This window comes from Mesoplodon mirus (genome assembly GCF_964341445.2).
Source record: "Mesoplodon mirus genome assembly, chromosome: 6".
Taxonomy (NCBI): domain Eukaryota; kingdom Metazoa; phylum Chordata; class Mammalia; order Artiodactyla; family Ziphiidae; genus Mesoplodon; species Mesoplodon mirus.
In genome coordinates, this window is record NC_138982.1 from 93,850,310 (window position 1) to 93,872,688 (window position 22,379).

At 38.1% G+C, this 22,379-nt stretch overlaps 1 long non-coding RNA gene across 1 annotated transcript in view; it reads left to right on the forward strand.

Moving 5' to 3' along the window:
- Positions 1 to 22,379, forward strand: part of LOC309806935 — a 78,496-nt gene that overhangs the window by 13,654 nt on the left and 42,463 nt on the right. The gene's annotated exons all lie outside the window — the stretch shown is intronic.

Below are 22,379 nucleotides of genomic sequence, written 5' to 3' on the forward strand. Positions count from 1 at the left end.
GGGGTTCTAACCCTGGTCAGGGAACTAGAACCCACATGCATGCCGCAACTAAAGATCACGCATGCTGCAACTAAGCATTCCGCAACGACGATCCTGAGTGCTGCAACTAAGACCTGGTGCAGCCAAAATAAATAAATAAATAAATAAATAAATAAATATTTTTTTAAAAAGTAGATGGAGTTATCACTGAAAGCTTAAATTGCTTTGTACTGTACCTTGGGTAATTGAAAATTACATTTTAAATCTTAATATTTATAATGTATGTGTACATTAAGAGGATTCTAATTCAGCTTTGCATGAGTTACCATATTCTTATGGACAAAGATAGGGCAAATGAGAATTAGGGACATGTGGACCAAAGTTCCTGTAAGATTTCTTTTTTGCTTTGTTTCTCAGTTTTTGTTTTTGTTTAATTTTTATCACCCCTCCAAATGAATAGCTCAACAGAAAAACTGCTTGAATTTATGTGTGCTCACAAAAGAAATCCATGTGAGGTTCATTTTCTCTCCTATATTCTTCTGACAAGCAGTTCTACTTTCACTACTATTTTCACATAGTGTATTATTAAAGCTACTAAAAGAGAGATAAGTAGGAAAAAAAAAAGTAAAAACATATTTTAAAGCTAAAATTCCTCTGATAATTATGAAGAGTTTGCAAATTTCAAGAAATTGTGAGAGTTTTAAGACCAGACTGGAATTACATGTACTATAATTTATAAAACCCGAATTTGGAACTGGGGAGATGTTTGGGATATGGAAGGCCTATGTAATTCAAACAGGACAGTGGTTAATGAACAAAATAGATTGAAGCACACATGTGTAGAACCTGAAGATTTTTCCCCAGAGAATATTGTCAGGAGAAAAAAAAAAAAAAAACCAATGAAAGATATGAACAAGGAAAGAACTGAAAAAATAACCCAAAAGAAGAAAAACCTCAGAAAGCTAAACATAACATGCTGAAGATTAAAGAACTCAAATTTTAAATTCTCATTTGATAGAGATAGTGAATATATTTTTTTTTTTTTTTTTTTTTTTTTTTTTTTTTTTTTGCGGTATGCGGGCCTCTCACTGTTGTGGCCTCTCCCGTTGCGGAGCACAGGCTCCGGATGCGCAGGCCCAGCGGCCATGGCTCACGGGCCCAGCCGCTCCGCGGCATATGGGATCCTCCCAGACCGGGGCACGAACCCGTATCCCCTGCATCGGCAGGCGGACTCTCAACCACTGCGCCACCAGGGAGGCCCGAGATAGTGAATATTTTTAAGTAATTAATGCTAGCTGTTGTAACAAAAAATTCAAAATTACCATTGATTAACACAGTACAGTTTTATTTCTTGCTCTCCTCACAGGCTAATCAGATGTTTGGCATGTGGTCCTCTTCATAATTCCTAAAACTCAGTCAAATAACTGAATTGCAAGGGAGGTTGGACTTGTAAGCTAGATGTGTGTCCGGAAAAGTAAGAGCATTGGTTTAGGTAAGCAGCTAGTGTTCTCTGCCACACCTACTTTAAAGTGTATCTCAGAGGACACCCCTTTTATAAAACCTTTCCTGATTCCCCTTAGTTCTACTGAATTCCCTTAAACAGATCTGTCACCTGTCTCATTTGACTTGAAAAAGTCTGGGCTTCTGTTTATTTTGTACTGGGTTTGTCCTTCCCATTAGAATGGATCTTAGCTCTTCTAAGGGCAAAAACTGAGTGTTAATCATCTTTGTGTCTCCTGTAGTAATCAGTGTAGTGCCTTTTGCGTTTAGAGACAATTGTATTTGAATTTGAATTCTATTTGGTTTAGTGGAAAGAAATAAATTCTCAAAAAAAATTAAACTCACTAAAATTACAACTGGCAGCTTTATATAGTTATCTGTTTAGCTTTTTTTGGGAGATTATTTTAAAGTTTAGCATATATTCTAATAAAGTCATACTTTAGAAAATGCATTTCAGGCAGGAAAGAGTGATGGCATATGTGTTGCAGATGGAAAAGAACAAAAGATGCCACTTACACTTCCAACATACTGAAAATAATATAATGAAGGCTCTTATAAATGACTGTGCTTCTCTCATAATGAATTAAACACTTCACAAGAACAAAAGGACAATTTTAGAATAGAGTGGTAAATGTAATAGAGCTACTTAGTGAGGAAGGGAGTCATTATTGAGAGATGAAAGAGAAAGAAACAAATTGCAACAATGAGACTATATCCCATGATTGTTTTCCCATTTTTACTTTAGGAAGGTAGATGAGTTACAGAACTCGATTCTGTTAAGTGTTTAAAGTAAAACTAGGAATAGAATTTTGAAAGTGTTCTTTAAAAAATGTGAATGCCGGGCCTCCCTGGTGGCGCAGTGGTTGAGAGTCCGCCTGCCGATGCAGGGGATATGGGTTCGTGCCCCGGTCTGGGAGGATCCCATATGCCGCGGAGCGGCTGGGCCCGTGAGCCATGGCCGCTGGGCCTGCGCATCCGGAGCCTGTGCTCCGCAACGGGAGAGGCCACAACAGTGAGAGGCCCGCATACCGCAAAAAAAAAAAAAAAAAAATGTGAATGCCAGTATTGACCGCAGCTGCACGCTGATTAAGGAATCTCTTAATAATGATAAGAAAGCTGGCTCATTCCCAATTCAGATTGATTATCACCAGGGCAGACAGTGTAAGTGATGGCCACACAATACCATTAAGATATATATCAAAGAGTCTGAGAGGGAAACTTTAAGATCTACAGTAAGATTGTCAATCCATGGCAAAATATAGTCAGATCAGATCAATTTTCAATTTTTTTCTTCCATAAATACATGTGTAGAATGAATGATCAATTGATGGTATACCACAAATGAAAGAGTGGTTCAGTGACATTGTATACTCTGTTAAAAAAATTAAGAGCCACCTAGCCAGAGCATTGGTCATGCTGATGCCATGTTTACATCTTAAAATGTGGATGTAATTCAGATGCATGAGATAAACTTATACTCTTAAAGTACTGAGTTTTATTTCAAATCCAACCATTGTATTGAGGGACTTAATTCAGTTGTATTGGGTTGGCCAAAGAGTTCTTTCGGGTTTTAAGTAAAAATATAAAAGACACATTTTTCAGTTTCACCAAGAACTTTATTGAACAACATATTCACAGTTTTGTTCCACTACATTCTGCCATTTTTCAGGCAACTTCATAATTCCATCTTACCAAAAATTTTTATCTTTTTGAGCAAAGAATTGTTCCAGGTGCCTTTTACAGTCTTCCAGGGAATTGAAATTTTTTCCATTACGAGAATTTTGTAAAGACCAGAATAAATGGAAATCCAAAGGTGCAATGTCTGGAGAATATGGCGAATGAATCAGAACTTCCCTGCCAACCTGTAACAGTTTTTGTCTGGTCATCAAAGAAACATGAGGTCTTGCGTTATCCTGATGAAAGATTATGCATTTTCTATTGACTAATTCCGGATGCTTTTCACTGACTGCTGCTTTCAGTTGGTCTAATCGGGAGCAGTACTTGTTGGAATTAATCATTTAGTTTTCCAGAAGGAGCTCATAATAGGGGACTCCCTTCCAATCCCACCATATACACAACATCACCTTCTTTGGATGAAGACCGGCTTTTGGTGTGGTTGGTGGTGGTTCATTTCACTTGCCCCATGATCTTTTGCATTCCACATTATTGTACAATATCCACTTTTCATTGCCCATCACAATTTGTTTTAAGAATGGAACGTTTTCGTTACATTTAAGTAGAGAATCGCATGCGGAAATACGGTCAAGAAGGTTTTTTTCGCTTAACTTACGTGGAACCCAAACATCAAAGCGATTCACATAACCAAGCTGGTGCAAATAATTTTCAACACTTGATTTGGATATTCTGAGTATGTCAGCTATCTCCTGCGTGGTATAACATTGATTGTACTCAGTTAATATCTCTATTTGATCACTGTCAACTTCAACTGGTCTACCCAACCGTGGAGCATCATCCAGCAAGAAATCTCCAGCACGAAACTTCTCAAACCACTTTTGACATGTTTGATCAGTCACAGCACCTCCTCCATATACTGCAAAAAAAATCTTTTTTTGCGTTTCAGTTGTGTTTTTACCTTTCTTGAAATAATAAGGCATAATATGCCAAAAATGTTGCTTTTTTCTTCCATCTTCAATATTAAAATGGCCACGCAAAAATTCACCAATTTTGATGGTTTTTTTTTTTTTTTTTTTTAGTGCACGCTGATATGACAGCTGTCACCATACAATCTAACAAAATTGTTTCAAATGAAGTTAAAGACAACTAAGCACTGAGCTTATGGAAAAATCCGAATGAACTTTTTGGCCAACCATATTTAATAAGTACACTTTTGAAAGTTTCATGTGATAGCATTTGGCTGTAATGGAATTTGTTCTATTTTAAGAATATAACGTAATTTAAGTTTTGAGGATAGAATACTCACGTACATTGTCAAGCATATTATTACCTAGATTTGGATAAATTACAGATCAGAATATGTCCCTGCCTGAAATGTTAAGAACCTTACCCACTAACTCAATTGCCTTATACCTGGTTTAGTCAGGTCCCACAACAGTAGCATTTAAATATTCTATCTTATTTGGTGTGAACACAAGGTCCGAGGGCTGTTTGGGATTAAAGGTTAGTATAATTATTTCTGACAAAAGATCAGGTTTATTGTTTCTGGAAATAAATGATATATTGGGCAGACTCTCTCTCCACCCAGAAAATATGTATTTTACTTGCCAAGAGAATATTAAATTTGCAAATGAATCTAAGATTTAATTTAATAATATTTTGAGATGATAACAGAGTTTTAAATTTTCTTACAGAGATCAAAATTTTCTCATTGTTCTGAGGCCATTTTCCCAGTGACTCAGTGGCATTTATTTATTCTGGGAAAGAGTTGACACAGAATAAAACAAAGGAGTCTATTGAATTTCTGAACACATTTTTAAAATATAGAACTGTCTTGAGATAGAATTGAGTCTCTATTGCAAATATTAGAATTTTTGTAGACAAAAGGATTTGGGTTCTATTATGTTAAAAAACTAGTGAGCTCAGAACAGAAAGGTTATACCTATACCACATCACAAATGAAATCTATGAATTATATAAGAGCACATTTTCCTGCTATAGTAAATGGAGGAAACCGTAGAACCAGTCAGATGGAGAGAGAGGGAGAGATTTAGAATAGATATGGCTAGAGCTTTAGATTCTTCTTGAGTCCTTTGGAAAGGATCTAACATCTTCTCTAGGGCAGATTGCAAAAGGTGGGTGTGAGTGTAAGTTTAGTGGGGTTTAAGACAGACATGTCTCCCTTCCTAGGCGATAGTGTGAGATATTAGATTCTTTTAGAGTGATCCCATGTCCATACTGAATCCTAAGTGGTTTTCATAGCAATGGACATGGGTGGAGCCAAAGGGAATGGGCTTAAAATCAGATTTGTAGGGTCCTTGCATTCCAACACTATCTGGGAGTGTCTATGAAAGTTCTCTAGGTCCAGTTAGAGAGTATGGTTCTGGCTGAGAACAAGTGAGCCTAACCAAAGATATACATGGAAGCACAATGAGGCCTAGACCTGGATACCAGAGGTCATGGGACGATCATGGACATTAGCAGTAGACGCCAGCATACAATGCCGCAGACCAAGAAGAATGAGTTACTCTCAGTGTAGGCCAAAGCAGATGAAAAATAATGGTAGAAAAAAATTCCCCATGATGCCAGGGCAATAAATAAGCCACCCTAACCCTGCTCATCAAATTTAGATCACTTCAAAGAGAAGGAAAAAAGAAAAGAGAAGACTATTGAGGAAGATCCATAATTGACTGACTAGTTATGTAAGTACCTAACATAAAAACTGAACTGATTACCTAAAAATAAGATGAGAGGTACTGAGCAAAATGAGAAGTTCTAAAATAAGCTGAGTTCAATTATATAGATAAAAGGCTAAATTCTTGTGCTTACTATCTAGCTATTATTATTTTACAAGTCATAATTTTAACATATTTAATTATATTTACCTAACAAAATGAAACACCAAATTAGAACTTTAACAAAAGCCATATTTTTTTTTTTTTTTTTTTTTTTTTTTTGCGGTATGTGGGCCTCGCGCTGTTGTGGCCTCTCCCGTCGCGGAGCACAGGCTCTGGACGCACAGGCTCAACGGCCATGGCTCACGGGCCCAGCCGCTCCGCGGCACGTGGGATCTTCCCGGACCGGGGCACGAACCCGTGTCCCCTGCATCGGCAGGCAGGCTCTCAACCACTGCGCCACCAGGGAAGCCCTAAAAGCCATATTTTAATCAAAGTACTAGTCCTAAATTTTGGAAGATCAAACTCCAACTGACTAGTAGTTAAAGAAGAAATAGGAGGAGGTATAATTGGGAAAAACACACGTATCTCCCTGGAACTCAAAACTGGAACTTTTCTTACCTTGGCAAATCTTCTCCAAAATTTAGTTGCATTTTGAAATCCCCCATTTCAAAGCCCCATCCAGTAAAAAATACTTCTGATATGCTCAGTAGAAGAAACCTAATCCCATATTTGTCCTATGATAGGGAATTTAAGCTCCATTTCACTTACAAAACACCCCCTTGTACTTATTCAGGTCTGCCCTGAGTTACTAAATATATCCTTTTAATATCTTTGCTTTGCTCCAGTATAAATAAAAGGATAGATATAAATCACACTTTAAAGATGTTGTATGAAATATTTAATAAGGCATGAAAATAAAACATTTCTGATTATTAGTACTTTAAGAGCTAATTAGAAAATAAGCTAATCTGTTTTCTCTTCCATAATTAATTTTAGGTACAAATAATGCTAAGGCATTTGTAATACGTAGCTGGGTATAAAATAGTCAGTAATTAGACCAATAATTTTTATTGGTCATCCATTTTATCACAGTTGGAAACTAGAGAGGAGCAGTAGAAAGACCCCTGGATTATGGTACCAGATTACTGGGTCACACTGGGCACATCACTTATCTGAGTCTTTGTTTACTTATAAAATGAGAGTATAGACAATATTGCTAAAACTTCTTTTTGTTTTTTCATCATGCAGATCTTTTTATATTCTGAAAGAGGTAATGCCTGAGATGAATCTTTGAAAGATAAGTTAGGAAGAACAACAAGGATTTTGGAGAAGGGCATGTGAAATTGAAAAAACAAAATGGCAGGCACAAAGATATGGGAAGAGAGTTCATGGAGTATACTGGGTACTGCGAACGGCTCAGTATGCCTAGGATATTAAGGGATAAGTTTGGAAAGGAAGAAAAGCCACATCATACAGGCTAGTGGGTGGCATTCTGAGTAGACTGAGGTTTAGATGTCAAGACACTTGAGTTTTAGACCGACCTGCACTTAAGAAGCTTTGGGGAGCTGGGCTGGTAAATTAACTCCTGGTGTTTTTTAATCTATGAAAAAGGGGAGATTTAGAGTTGATAAATTTTGTATCTTCTGTTCAATCTTTCCTTTACATTTTTGTGATTATACAACCTTATCAATCAAAAATAATTACTCCTCATGCTATATATCTACCCATGTAAAAAAAGTTATTTTCATGTTTATTAGAAATAAAGAGAATATTAATCTTAATAAGGATAAAAACAACTAAATGCTATTTCAAAAATGCTTTTAAATTTTATTTATTAAAGTAACAAAAGACCCCTATATTTTTACTAAATAATACAATTAGCAGTGGAATACTTTTTAATAATTTTGAAAATTTTGGTTTACCATTTTGTGATGCAGCAATATGTTCCTTTATCTTAAGGGCACAAATTAAGTACATTTTTTAAAAGATTCCTACCCATAGCTGCTTGCTATGGTAAAGGTTAAAATTTTGAAATTTTCATCTTTTTGTAAAAAAAAAAAAATTTATTTAATGCCTAAATTTAACAACTATTTTATGGTCTTTGCTGTGAGTTAGCTTATGAAAATTCATGAGCTACAGAATATTTTCATAATCACACTTGATAACATTACAAAGTTTTGTAAAGATTTTACTACTTAAAGGTCTTGTTTCTATAAAATTAACTACATTAGTGTTATCCCCATGTTTCCCTCAGAATTATGCATATATCATTGTGACAACCAAGTGGAGTGAGTGCCAATATGTATATTAAGAATAAATTAAATATTTTTTAAAAATAAATAAGTAGAAAGAGAAGCTCTATTGTTTTCATCCTACATCCCAATACACCACTTTGGAACCCATTTCTTTATGCAACTAATTTAGAAAAAGAATTATATGAACAGGTTTTTAACTCAATCACATTGGTAATGCAACAAGATCTCTATTTAAGGACATAATTTAACATTAAGATATTGTTTTTTTGAAAAGATGAAATTCTAAAAGAAACTTGATGCCAATGCCTTTTTTCCTTTGGACAATTATGAAGGTTCTTTTCTGTAAAGCATAATTTGAAGTTTTATCTTTTAGGCTATAGTTAATTAGCATAAGTTGCTTAGAGGATGTTTTGGGAAAGGAAAAGAAACAGGAAAGGCCACCTGCAGAGCACAATAATCAGAAGTTCTTACATGGAGATTTTAGCATTAACAGTTTACAAAGAAAAGGCACATACTCTAGTGATTATTGATTGCCTCTTGGGGAAGGGCAGGAGGGGGTGCAAAAGAGAGCGGGGGACTTGAGAGAATTTAAGGGTTTGTACATCTGATTAAGAAGCACAATTAAAGGATCCAGTAAGGGAAATACATTTGTGCAGATGGCTGTGAAAGAAAAATGATTGTCTTTGCTGTCATGGGTCATAAATTCACTCTTTTTCTCACAAAAGAGATAATTGATGCTTCAAACATTATGGACCAAAAGTACAGCAGTGAACCCAAAGTTAGTATTGAGTTCATATTGTTTTTTCTTAAATGTTACTGGAAGAATGGCTTTTAGGACAAAACAAAATTCCATTACCAATGATAAAAAAAAACTGTTTCAAAAGAGGGAACCAGGGTGATTGCTTCCTCCTTATGAATTGATCTAGTTTTTACCTTCATGCAGTGTTCGTTTTCATCAAACCTTGTAGTTTTTTCAGAAAATGACAGGGATAAAATTAGAGAAAAAATGATCTGCTCTTTTAATTTATTTTAAAATTTTTATTTAAAAATTTTATTTTTTTAATAAAAAGGAAGAAGGAAGGAGAAGAAATACTAGAACAATAGCATGTATGAGGGTAATGCTGCAATTTCAGTTTCTCCCAAATGGTCATTATTTCCTTCCCTGTGCTTTCTTTACGCTCTTCCACATCCCCTTCCTTGCTCAGCAAAGCACATTTTCCTTCTCTTGTTAAAGCAAAACCCTATCCTTCTAGTTTCCAGAGGAATTTCTTAGTTGAATGTTCTTTGTTATTATTATCTTTATGTGAGATTGAGCAATATAATCTCCCAGAGCTTCAATTATTTTTGTAAAATGGGAGTTAATAATTTGTCCTTTTCACTATAAATCCTTGAAAGGTTGAAATAGGTAGCGTATCTCTTTCTACTTGTGGTATATATTATGATACATCACACATAATTGTAGCTCAGTAAATATTGTCCTTTTCTGAATAACAGACTGGAAGTTGTTCCCCCAAATGGTCATTATTTCTTGAGCTAATATGTGTGAAATGACAATATATAAATATATTTTTATAAGTTAAATCACAAAGGAATTTAATTATTCCCATTTTATATAAATCATATATAGACACAAAGAAGATCCGAGACAAAACTGTATAATAACAATCAAAGCAGGAATGACTCATATTATGGATGAGGCACTTTGACTCTTATGTCTGTTAACTCATTTATTCCTTACCACAGGCTTCACCTTAAGTTTGTCCACATTGGACAGCAGAACTTTAATTCCAATTATAATATATGTACAACCCTTTTAGAACACCTACATACAACATGTATAATAACAGGACATTTTTAATTCGTCTTTAATGCAAGCTTTCGTGAAGTTGGCGAAAGAGTTTGTTGATACTGATGTCTAAATCTACACTTGTAAGAAAGATTAAAATCAGCTCACTCTACAGATACAAAAACTATTATGAGTTTACACATCATTCCCCAGATCTTTTCCACCAGGAACTGATGGTAACTCTCAGTGTAACTAAGGGGTGTAGCCCAGTTAGATCCAGTTCTGCAGGTTTTATATTGTTCTTGTCCCATGCTGAGATGTCCACTTTTTGCTTGTAGATTTTTTTTTTTGAGTTAATTTTCTGATTAACCTGGGAAGTTACCATGGAAAGTTTTTACTCTGACCTGAGTTGTTGCATCCAGTGTTCTTCTGAAATGGAAGAGGGGTCACAAAAAAATCATTCAAACATTTTTGTCAGTGAGACTCTCTTCTTGTTTGGATCTTGAATTCAAAATGACTTCCCCATGGAATAAGAGGCATCAAAGCCATAATACACTCTGTTCTGTACCATAAAATGACAGCCTGTCCTCAAGTCTTATGGGACAGATAATCAGTGAAATCATGTTGTTTTGACTGCTGAAGACCAGTTTCTGATGGCTGCCAATGCCGTGAGATCCTGTGTTCTGTGTCTGAATTATTCTGTGATAGATCTTTCCAGAAATATCGTTCCCTCTTCTCTAGCTTCCTACCACGCTTATTCACTTGCCTCTTATTCCCTTGCTATTCTTGCCTCAGTATGCTCTCTTAGAGCATTATTAGATTTTATACACTTAGAACATTATTAAGTTAGTGTTTAATTATATTTTATACCATGATCTTTCATTTCAGATATACTAGAACATGTACGCAAGCCACTTCATAAAGAGAATTCTTGCCTAAAGACTGCTAAGTATCAAAGCTCCAAGAGAAGTGGTCACTTAGCAAACGGTTGGCCATGTGTTTCTTTGCATTGCTGGCAAAATAAGTTCCCTTTGAAATATTATGAATAAGTCATCATCTAGGCTACAGGCCAGCTTTAATATTTCTGTTCTCTGGAATGCCCCAGTGGAATGTTATGCAAACCCAGCAGATAGCAGGTGAGGCTTTCAGGGACAATGCCCCAAATATCTTTCAGTGCTGCAGACTTCAACTTTGCTTCAAGTTGAACTGGAATCCTGCCCAAGAAAAGCAAAGAGTTCATGGTTTAGGGGAGCAGCCCTGACCCAGATACCTAATATCAGACAATGTCTTCGCTGAGACATGAGCTCAAAATATGCTTTTGACATTGAGTATGCCACAGTGTCTCTCTCTTTTTCTTTGCATCTATAATATCTATCAGATATAGGAATGACAATGATAAATGACAATGAAAAAAGAATGACTAAGCAGTTGAGTGTATTAAACATTCATCTCCCGGAGCCGCTAAGCTAATCATTTAGTCTCAGGTCATTCGTGTTAGGTTCACTCACTCTCAAAGCATATTTTCATCCCCAAGATATATTACTTCCTATTTGTCAAAATCAGTATAAGAAACAGTAGCAGCAAGTTCCCAAGAATAATGTTCTTTAAAAAAAGGAAACCCACTATCCTTGCAAACTAATATATTATTCAGCCATCAGTATATCTACCTATACATCCATTCATTCACTTGTTCATTCACCCACTTATTTAACAGGAAGATTTTTTAACGCCAAATTAATTTCTAAGCACTCTGCTGGATATTACGAGATATGGAGGTGAACAAGCCAGAGCCCTTTTCTGAGGGAGGGATCACAATCTTCTGGCTTAATAAGATTTTAAAAATCAAAGAATTACAGTAGGCAGCCCTACATAGGATTTTGCTCAAGATTATTTTAACATAGCAGAAGAGCACCTGATTGAATTAAGAAAATCAAGAAGTTTTCTTGAGGAAGTAGCACTTGAATTATGTCTTGAAGGATAAAATGAATAATCCAAGCAGACAGAGGGAAGTAGCAGTGCTCTATGCATATGCAACACCCTACAAGCATAAAGTGAACATGACATATTCTGAGCTACATATGAATAAGGAGGTGGTGGTGGGATGATGTGTAGGTTGCATAAGCCAACTGTTGTATGACATTTTAAGAGACTTCTATTTGATTCTGAAGCCAGTGTTTATTCGCTAAAGTATTTTAAGCAGTAGGCTTATGGATTTATTAGGGTCTAGTATGGGGAATTGATTAGAAGATTTGGGACAGTAGACAAGGAAATGAATCAGGAGGGCTTGGCACTAATAACCCCTTTACCTAATTAAGTCCTCTTCTTCCTATTAACCTATTTACTTTCTTCTCATCATAAATGGTCTTACCTGTTGCTAATCTACCTGAGATATTTTAGAGTAAATTTGATTAAAATATTTATTTAAGATAATGTGTGCACAGCACTATGAGGAAGTAGAGGAATAAAAGATAAACATGGATATTTTCTCCTGTCAAGAAGTTTTTTATTGAATTGGAAACATTCAGGATCCAAGTATCTTTATACAGATAGGATGGAAGAAGAATGTTTATGAGAGAGATTGAAAAGAAGGAGAGATAATATCTATCTGAGACAGAGAGGGATTGTGAAAGGCTTCAAGAGGCAAATTATCAGAAGAAAATAACTAGAATTTCAATCAGTGAAACTAAGCAAGAGGAGAAGGAGAAATTTTAAAGAAAGAGATGTTATGCAGATCTGGCATGCATCCTGTAGCGTTTTTTTCCTTCTTTCTTTAGGGAACAGAGGGAATTAATGGATTGTGACCAGTTCTTTAGAACCTAACCAAGGTGGAGATGTCCTTCTGTAAGTTATTTGTATATTGTATAGTGACAAAATGAACAAAATATACTAAGACCCTGCTTTAATGTATTTAAGCAAATATTTATTTTTCTCCTTCTATGTCGCAGGTACTGTTAAAGGTCCTAGAAATATAATGGTGAAAAATACAAGCAAAATGTATGTCCTAAATATCTTACATTCTATATGGGGAAGACATATAATAAATGTAAATATTTAAAGAGATTAGGTTATTTCTGTAAATGTTAAATTCTATAAAGGAAATAAATCTGAGTAATGGGATAGACTCAGGTAGGTAGGGCTTGGGCAGGCTGTCTGGATAGGTGATCATGGGGAACTTCTGAATAGTTTAACTTTTTAAAACTTTTCAATGAGGTATAAATACACACAAAAAAAGTATAAAAAATCACTACCCTTTTAGGCATTGCTTTATATTTTGGGAGGGATATATTTTTACATGTTCACCATGTAGATCAAGATATGGACCATGTTTAGCACCACAGAATTTTCCCTTTGGCCCTTTCGCTAACAATACCCTGTTGTCAACTGCCTGTTGAGTATTTTACATTTGAAATAAGAATAATGATAGAGATCAACCCTCTGAAAATCTGCAAGCAGGGCTTCCCTGGTGGCGCAGTGGTTGAGAGTCCGCCTGCCGATGCAGGGGACACGGGTTCGTGCCCCGATCCCGGAAGATCCCACATGTCGCGGAGCGGCTGGGCCCGCGAGCCATGGCCGCGGAGCCTGTGTGTCCGGAGCCTGTGCTCCGCAACGGGAGAGGCCACAGCAGTGAGAGGCCCGCGTACAGCAAAAAAAAAAAAAAAAAAAAAAAAAAATCTGCAAGCAGCGTATTCCAGGCAAATTGAACAGCAAGTACAAATACTCTGAGGCAAAAAATAAATAAAACAAACAAACAAAAACACTTGATTGTTTAAGACACAAAATTAATGTCAAAGTAGCTATAACATAGTGAAACATAGAAAAGTGGTAGATTATATCAGAGAGTTATGCAGCAGGAAGGTTATGTAAGGCTTTTGCTTCCACAAAAGAATCTGGATTTTTCAGCTTCCAACGTAGAACCTGTTGAAGAGATTAAAAAATGTCAAATATAATTGATTGTTGTAAACATTCATTCCAAAAATGTTCATGCAGAAGGTATGTGAAGATTGAACTATGACAGTGGGCATGGAAGCTAGGAGCCCAATAATGAGTTCGTACTCAAGAAAATAGATGATGGAGTCGTGAATTTTGGTAGTGCAGTGGAAATGGATAAGATTTGCTAGATTCAATAAAAATGTAAGGAAATGAAGCAAGGTAATGGGACAGATTAACTGGATGTGGCATATTCAAAACAGAAATAAATTGAGGATGATTCTTAGGCCTAAGCAACTAAGTGACTAATGGAAATATTCATCAAGATGGAGAATACTTGGCAAGAGTTAGGGATGTATGTAAAGACGTGAGTCTAGCTTGACCATTTATGTTTGAGATGCCCAAGGGAGATGTTAGACAGATTTCGGATTCAATTTGGGGATTCTATGTTAGATACTATATTTCAAAACATGAGACAGAACGAAATTACCCCAGGAGGGAGTACAAATAGAGAAACAAAGAGAACTCTGAGGCATAGCAGCAGAGAAGTACAAACTAGCAAGGGAGACTTGGAAGGAGTAGACAGAAAGATAAGAGAAAAATAAGAGAATGAGATACAATAAATGCCAACTGACACAATCTCTTTCAGACTCAATGTCACAAAGACTTTGATAAGACAAAATGTTGAGAGTTGGCCATAGGATTTGGCAAGTTAAAGAACTTTGGGGAAAAAAGAAGTTCTATTTCTTATTAATCCAGTATTATTTTACCTGTTGATTTAGTCATTATTCAAGAAGAATTTACACAAAAGCCATGGTCTTCTTTTTCTTTTTTTCTTAAAAAATTTTTTTATTGATGTATAGTTGATTTACAATATTATAAAAGTTCTAGGTGTACAACATAGTGATTTACAATTTTTAAAAACTATACTCCATTTATAGTGATTTTAAAATATTGGCTATATTCCCCATGCTGTACAATATATCCTTATAGCTTATTTATTTCATCCATAATAGTTTGTACCTCTTAATCCCCTGCCCCTATGATGCCCCTCCCTCCTTCCCCTTTCCCACTGATAACCACTAGTTGGTTCTCTATATCTGTGAGTCTGTTTCTTTTTTGTTATATTCCCTAGTTTGTTTTATTTTTTTAGATTCCACATATAAGTGATATCATACAGTATTTGTCTTTCTCTGACTTATTTCTCTAAGCATAATACCCTCCAAGTCCATCCACCTTGTTGCAAATGGTAAAATTTATATTTAATTCATGGTTTTTAAAGGGGAATATTTACAAACTTTAGGCTTTCTTGGTGCTTGAACGATACTCAGTGTCAGCAAGGCCACATCCTTACTGAGAAAAACAAGTAACAAAAAAGATAATGTTAAGGTGACCCTGAGTAGTATTTATATCTCTACTTTCAGCTTTTCAGCATTTTAAAAATCCCATTACTCTCAGTCCACCAGTGTTTCTGATTTAATATTCTTTTATATATATGGTTCTGAATTTAGACAGAGAGACAAAATCACTAGTCCATTTTCCCAAAGCAGTTCACCTCTTACTGTATCATAGCTGGCCACTGCCATCTTCATAACTGAAGGGAAACAGGATCTACTTCTACTTTTCACCAAATGTGGTTAAGATATATAATTTTAACACATTTCTTAATGAAGACAGTATTTTTTAAAGAAGTTTAAGTTTCACAGCAAAATTGAGAGGAAGGTACAGAGATTTTCCATATATCCTCTGCCCCCACACCTGCATAACCTCTCCACAGTTCAACAAAATTGTAATAAATATGGTGCTATAACACAAGAGATTCTAAGAAATAAATACCGGGCTTCCCTGGTGGCGCAGTGGTTGAGAGTCCGCCTGCCGATGCAGGGGACACGGGTTCGTGCCCCGGTCTGGGAGGATCCCACATGCCGCAGAGCGGCTGGGCCCGTGAGCCATGGTCACTGAGCCTGCGGTTCCGGAGCCTGTGCTCTGTGACGGGAGAGGCCGCGGCAGTGAGAGGCCCACGTACCACAAAAAAAACTAAAACTAAAAATAAAATAAATACAGTGACAAAATGTGTGCACAGAATTTCTCCTTTTCAAAAGAGAGTATTTGTTAAAACCAAATACATGTGAGTGCGCGCCATGCGTGCGCACACACACACACACACACACACATACTTTCTTCTCCTTCCCCTAAAACAAGAGAAGCGTCTCTCCAAAGTATATAACTTCTCTCACTTGAGAGGCAAAAACTCTGTGTGAGGGGATATACACTTCTGGCATTGTGACTAGGAAATGTGGGCCAATCTTCCCAGCATGAACAGATAGAAAACCTAATCAAAATATATTATTAAAAAACTACTTGAAGGTATCATAAAGGCAACAAGCCACTAAAAAATTAGTAACCAAGGTCTTAAAGAAGAAAAACCTAGATAGAGAAGCCTGGTATATGGAAAATGCCAAAAGGCAAGTGAGAAGCTGAACAGAGCTTTCTTATGGGGCTCGGAGTGACACAGCTGAAGTCCAGAGCCTGCCAAGGAAGCAATGCCTATAAGCACACATGATAAGGACTGTACTCTAGGAGTTAGTGTGATCTAGAAATGGTCTTATTCTCACAGGATAAGGAAGTCCAACTTCATATCACCTAGCCTCCTACAATTAGACTAAATTCATAGAAGGTTATTAGTTCCCTAGACTATTAGTTCCCTAGACTATTCTTCCCTTTTGAGGAAGAAAAGACATAACACTAGACTTAATTATATACAATTTATGTTACCCAAGCTAAAATCATCAGGCATATGGGGAAAAAAGAACATTCTTTTTTTAAAAAAGAAAATATGGGTAATAGAGCCAGACATATAAATGATTCAGGTAATGAAGTTATACAATAACTTTAAAATAATATCCTGAATACGTGTGATAATGGCATTACACAATGACTTTAATATAAGTATCCTGAATATTTTCAAAGAAATAGATATAATTGAGAGGTTCTGAAAAGAAATAGTGTTTAAGAAAATGAAAATCTGGGCACTGAAAAACGCAGTAACTGAAATTAAGAATATGGTGGAAAGGGGGCTTCCCTGGCACAGTGGTTGGGAGTCCACCTGCTGATGCAGGGGACGTGGGTTCGTGCCCCAGTCCGGGAGGATCCCGCATGCCATGGAGCGGCTGGGCCTGTGGGCCATGGCTGCTGGGCCTGCGCGTCCGGAACCTATGCTCTGCGGCAGGAGAGGCCGCGACGGTGAGAGGCCCGCGTACTGCAAAAAAAAAAAAAAAAAAAAAGAATATGATGGAAAGGTTTCACAACAGATTACAAACACCTGAAAATATCATTAGTAAAATGGAAGATAAGTCAGAACACTGTGTGAAGAAGCACAGTGAATAAAAATGATGGAAAACCCACAAAACAACATGATATACCTAGGAGTTACAGTGAGGAGGGCTACCATATGTGTGACTGGAGTCCCAGAAAGAGAAGAAAGAATGGAATAGAAGCAATGTGTGGAAAGACATGGCTGCAATTTTCTAAATCATTAGAGTTTTGAAAATAATAACTCAAGGATAACGATGAACCTCTAAAAAGAAATGAAATTGAGTTATTTGTAGTGAGGTGGACGGACATAGAGTCTGTCCTACAGAGTGAAGTAAGTCAGAACAAGAAAAACAAATACCGTATGCTAACACATATATATGGAATCTGAAAAAAAAATAGTGGTTCTGAAGAACCTAGGAGCAGGACAGGGATAAAGATGCAGACATAGAGAATGGACTTGTGGACACAGGAAGGGGGAAGGGTAAGCTGGGATGAAGTGAGAGAGTAGCATGGACATATATACACTAGCAAATGTAAAATAGATAGCTAGTGGGAAGCAGCTGCATAGCACAGGGAGATCAGTTCAGTGCTTTGTGACCACGTAGAGGGGTGGGATAAGGAGGGTGGAAGGGAGATGCAAGAGGGAGGGGATATGGGGATATATGTATATGTATAGCTGATTCACTTTGTTATACAGCAGCAACTAGCTCACCATTGTAAAGCAATTATACTCCAATAAAGATGTTAAAAAAAAAATAAGAATAACATGAACTTCAAGCAGGATAAATACAAAGAAAGTTGTACCTGACATAGCACAGTAAAGTTGCTGATAAGGGATAAAGATAAAAATCTTAAAAGCAAACATAGAAAAAGATAGGTTAAAGTAAAAGGAGCAAGAATTAGACAAAAACAGGCCCTTCCATATCTAAGAAGAGGATTGTATTAGTTATCTATTGGTGCATAACAAATTAGCCCTAACTTAGTTGCTTAAAACAATTAGCATTTATTGTTTTATAGATTTTGTGGCAGTAATCTGGAAGCAACATAGCTGGGTGGTTTGGGCTCGAGGTCTCTCAAGAGATTGCATCCAAGCTGTCCACTGAGGTGTGGCTCTCTCAAAGCTCAAGTGGAGGAGGGTCTATTTCCAAGCTCCCTCAGGTGACTATTGGCAGGCCTTGGAAGATCTTCCAGGCTTATTCACACGGCTGCCTGTTTGCCTGATTTCCCTACTCTATGGGCTGCCTCATAGGCTGCCGGAGTGTCATCATGGCACTCTTTCCAGGGCAGCCTCCCCATATGGCAGCTGGCTTCCCTCAGAGCGAATGAGGGTGAGAGAACGTACCGACACGGAAGTCAATGTCTTTTTTATAACCTAATGTCCAAAGTGGCATCCCATCACTGCTACTGTGTTTTATTTACTAGAATAAACTCACCTGGTTGGCCTTATGCTTTGTTGATAGAGCAGCATTGAAGTGTCATGTGGAATTGCTATTTAACAAGTTACCACAAACTTAGTATATTAAAACAACCTTTTTATTTGATTCATTTTTGGATCAGGAAATAGAGATGGGCTGAAGTAGGTGGTACCTACCACACTGGGTTGTCCGAGGTAGGTTCTTTATTCACATGACTGGTGCCTTAGTTGTTCTTGGTCTGACTGTCTCTGTGTCCACATGATGTGCCATCCTGTAGAAACTCTCCATATAGCTTGTATTTCTTATGGCATGGTGATCTCAGGATAATCACATTTCTTACATTGTATATGGCTTCCAAGAGTCAGGAAAAGAAAGCTCCCTCGCCAGTCAAGGGCCACATCCAGGACCAGTGCTGCATCACTTCTCCTGTATTCATATCATCATGGTAGTCACACAGTCAGCCTAGATACCAGGGGGTGGGGATGTAAATGTCAATTCTTAATTAGGCATTAGGAAGGTCACATTGCAGAAGAAAATTGTTTTAGAGATAATGTTGTTGTCATCTTTGGGACAATGTAATATTTCACATTCTGCTCTCTGGCCACAACAACCCACATCCCATTTACATGCAAAATACATTTACCCTCTCCCTGAAGATTCATCCCATTATGGCACTGAGGTCACATTTTACTGGTAGGGGGCTGCATTTGATCCTTGTTTTGAGGCTGCTCCTTAAATTGAGGATCTTTTGTTATCTGAAGCTAGTCCTGGCTCTTTTATAGATCCTCAAAATCCATAGTGAAAAGTGACCAATTCCCTCTTTATCTCAACTTTCTGTAGCCATATTTCATTATACATAACTAAAAAAAACACTTGGCATTTCCAACATTCTGCTAAACATCTGCTAAACCAGATCCTCGAGTTCATAGGCCCATTTTTACTTTATATTTCCTTCTATATTATTTATTGCTGTGTAAAATAAATACCCCAAAACTTAGCATCTTAAGACAATATGGGAAACAACTCCTACAGAACACCTACTGAACGCTGGCAGAAGACCCCAGACCTCCCAAAAGGCAAGAAACTCCCCACATACCTGGGTAGGGCAAAGCGGAGAGATCCTCACACAGAGGATCGGTGCCGAGCGGCACTCACCAGCCCGAGAGGTTTGTCTGCTCGCCCGCCGGGGCGCGCAGCGCTGGAAGCTGAGGCTCGGGCTTAGGTCAGAGCACAGAGAGAGGACGGGCTGGCGGCGAGAACTCAGCGTGAAGGGGGCTAATGTGCCACAGCTAGCCGGCAGGGAGTCCGGGAAAACTCTGGAGCTGCCGAAGAGGCAAGAGACTTTTTCTTCCCTCTTGGTTTCCTGGTGCGCGAGGAGAGGGGATTAAGAGCGCTGCTTAAAGGGGCTCCACAGACGGGCGCGAGTCGCGACTGAAAGCGCGGAGCCCAGTGACGGGCGTGGGACGCTGGGGCTGCTGCTGCTGCCGCCAAGAAGCCTGTGTGCGAGCGCAGGTCACTGCCCACACCGCACTTCCGGGAGCCTGTGCAGCCCGCCACTGCCGGGGTCCCGGGATCCAGGGGCGGCTTCCCTGGGAGAACGCACGGCGTGCCTCAGGCTGGTGCAACGTCACGCCGACCTCTGCCACTGCAGGCTCGCCCCCCACTCCGTGCCCCTCCCTCCCGCCCGGCCTGAGTGAGCAAGAGTCCCCGAAGCGGCTGCTCCTTTAACCCTGTCCTGCCTGAGCGAAGAACAGACGCCCTCCGGCGACCTACACGCAGAGGCGGGGCCAAATCCAAAGCTGAGACCCAGGAGCTGTGAGAACAAAGAAGAGAAAGGGAAACCTCTCCCAGCAGCCTCAGAAGCAGCGGATTAAAGCTCCACAATCAACTTGATGTACCTGCATCTGTGGAATACATGAATAGACAACACATCATCCCAAATTGAGGAGCCGAGAGTCAGTGCTGTGCCTCTGAGGTGGGAGAGCCAACTTCAGGACACTGGTCCACAAGAGACCTCCCAGCTCCACATAATATCAAACGGCAAAAATCTTCCAGAGATCTCCATCTCAACACCAGCACCCAGCTTCACTCAACGACCAGCAAGCTACAGTGCTGGACACCCTATGCCAAACAACTAGCAAGACAGGAACACAACGCCACCCATTAGCAGAGAGGTGGCCTAAAATCATAAAAAGTCCGCAGACACCCCAAAACACACCACCAGACGTGGACCTGCCCACCAGAAAGACAAGATCCAGCCTCACCCACCAGAACACAGGCACTAGTCCCCTCCACCAGGAAGCCTACACAACCCACTAAACCAAACTTAGCCACTGGGGACAGACACCAAAAACAACGGGAACTTTGAACCTGCAGCCTGCAAAAAGGAGACCCCAAACACAGTAACATAAGCAAAATGAGAAGACAGAAAAACACACAGCAGGAGAAGGAGCAAGATAAAAACCCACCAGATCTAACAAATGAAGAGGTAATAGGCAGTCTACCTGAAAAAGAATTCAGAATAATGATGGTAAAGATGATCCAAGATTCTATTTCCCAGATCCAAAATCTTGGAAATAGAATAGACAAAATGCAAGAAACAGTTAACAAGGACCTAGAAGAACTAAAGATGAATCAAGCATCGATTAAAAACACAATAAATGAAATAAAAATACTCTAGATGGGATCAATAGCAGAATAACTGAGGCAGAAGAACGGATAAGTGAGGTGGAAGATAAAATAGTGGAAATAACTGCTGCAGAGCAAAATAAAGAGAAAAGAATGAAAAGAACAGAGGACAGTCTCAGAGACCTCTGGGACAACATTAAACGCACCAACATTCGAATTATAGGGGTTCCAGAAGAAGAAGAGAAAAAGAAAGGGACTGAGAAAATATTGGAAGAGATTATAGTTGAAAACTTCCCTAATATGGGAAAGGAAATAGTTAATCAAGTCCAGGAGGCACAGAGAGTCCCATACAGAATAAATCCAAGGAGAAATACACCAAGACACATATTAATCAAACTGTCCAAAATTAAACACAAAGAAATCATATTAAAAGCAGCAAGGCAAAAACAACAAATAACACACAAGGGAATCCCCATCAGGATAACAGCTGATCTCTCAGCAGAAACTCTACAAGCCAGAAGGGAGTGGCAGGACATAATTAAAGTGATGAAGGAGAGAAACCTGCAACCAAGATTACTCTACCCAGCAAGGATCTCATTCAGATTTGATGGAGAAATTAAAACGTTTACAGACAAGCAAAAGCTGAGAGAGTTCAGCACCACCAAACCAGCTTTACAACAAATGCTAAAGGAAGTTCTTTAGGCAAGAAACACAACAGAAGTAAAAGACCTACAATAACGAACCCAAAACAATTAAGAAAATGGGAATAGGAACATACATATCGATAATTACCTTAAATGTAAATGGACTAAATGCTCCCACCAAAAGATACAGATTGGCTGAATGGATACAAAAACAAGACCCATCTATATGCTGTCTACAAGAGACCCACTTCAGACCTAGAGACACATACAGACTGAAAGTAAGGGGATGGAAAAAGATATTCCATGCAAATGGAAATCAAAAGAAAGCTGGAGTAGCAATTCTCATATCAGACAAAATAGACTTTAAAATAAAGACTACTAGAAGAGACAAAGAAGGACACTACCTAATGATCAAGGGATCGATCCAAGAAGAAGATATAACAATTGTAAATATTTATGCACCAAACATAGGAGCACCTCAATACATAAGGCAAATACTAACAGCCATAAAAGGAGAAATCGACAGTAACACAATCATAGTAGGGGACTTTAACACCCCACTTTCACCAATGGACAGATCATCCAAAATGAAAATAAATAAGGAAACACAAGCTTTA